The 1,396-nt window shown below is 36.2% G+C and overlaps 1 pseudogene; it reads right to left on the reverse strand.

The window, feature by feature from the left end:
* Positions 1-648: 648 nt before the first annotated feature.
* On the reverse strand, positions 649-792 carry LOC115838174 (annotated as a pseudogene).
* Positions 793-1,396: the final 604 nt, after the last annotated feature.

Here is a 1,396-nt window from a genome sequence, read left to right on the forward strand (position 1 = left end):
AAATGTTCATCAACAGGGAGCCAGATGAATAATTAAGAGTTGTTCTTAGAAAGAAATATCATGCATCTGTTAGAAAAAGAATTAAGTCTCTATTTTTGATATTATGGAATTATCTCCAAAATGTAAAATATAAAAAAACTGTAGAATACCTAGTATACATATTTTCATTGGTGTCAAAGGAAAAAACATATTTGTATTTGCATAGAAAATTTACTTTTACAGAGCAAAATACTATCTTAAAAATGTTGCATGGGCAAAAGTATTTGTATCTGTCTACATTATTTCTCAAAAGTTAAGCAAACAAAGAAAAATGAAATAAAACAGAAAAGAGAGCTGATAGAATCAAGCATCTTTGGGGAGAAAACCAGGCACTTTCTTGCCTTAGGGTAGTCTGACTACATTTCATTGTATGTACTTTGGCTTTATTTGATATTTTGAACATTTTTGTCTACCTAAATAACAAGCAGAGAGAGCCTCCCTAAAAGAAAATGATATTTATTCTGGAGTAAGCTATTGCAGTGGGAATATGTGTGGCACTGCAAACTATGTGTTTGTGTGTGTGTGTGTGTGTGTGTGTATTTAGGGAGGTAATAAAAAGGCAAAAGCTTTTCATTTTTAAATTTTATTAATAGATTTATTTTATTTTCAGGGGAGGGCATAAACACTATCTCCCACTACACAGATTATGCAGTCGCGTGTCCTACACTTGGGGAAATCATGAGAGTCAGCACAAAGAGCATCCCTTGGGGAAACACCTTCCTGATCCTGGTGTCTCTCCCGCCAGGAATGTGTAGACAAATAAAGGGAAAAAAAAGGAGGATTACATAATTGTTTTGAAACGATTGTCCTTGGCTAAAAGGATCCGCAACTACGGTGACACCAGTTCGAAGCTGGACAGGCAGTTGCTGGGCAGATATCCTTGCAGAAATGTTTTGTGTAAGGTTTGCAATGGTCTCTGTGCAAGGTTGTGTTTTTTGTGGAGTATTTCATGGTGGTTTCTGTTATCGGACTTCTATGCACGACAAGTCTCCCTTCACAGCATTCCCCAGCTCTACATGTCAGCATGGTTTTTGTTAGTTTGCTTTTTTTTTTTTTTTTTTTTTTTAGCACAGGTGACTCTATTTTGAATCTGACAACTTTCACATCTCACACACATATATCTTTATTTTTTATTAAAATAAAACCATTTTTAAGGTCAAATATTAACTATGTGTAAGTTCTGTAACCACATGCTTAAGGACACTATAGTGCATCTGAACCACAGATTCTAAAATCTGAAATTTGCGCAAGGAGATCATCACTAATTCTATCGGAAGGGAAAAGGGGCCAGAGGCAGTGGCTCATGCCTGTAATCCCAGCACTTTGGAAGACTGAGGCGGGTGGATCACTTGAGGTT

Source organism: Nomascus leucogenys, chromosome 13 (assembly GCF_006542625.1).
Source record: "Nomascus leucogenys isolate Asia chromosome 13, Asia_NLE_v1, whole genome shotgun sequence".
Lineage (NCBI taxonomy): Eukaryota > Metazoa > Chordata > Mammalia > Primates > Hylobatidae > Nomascus > Nomascus leucogenys.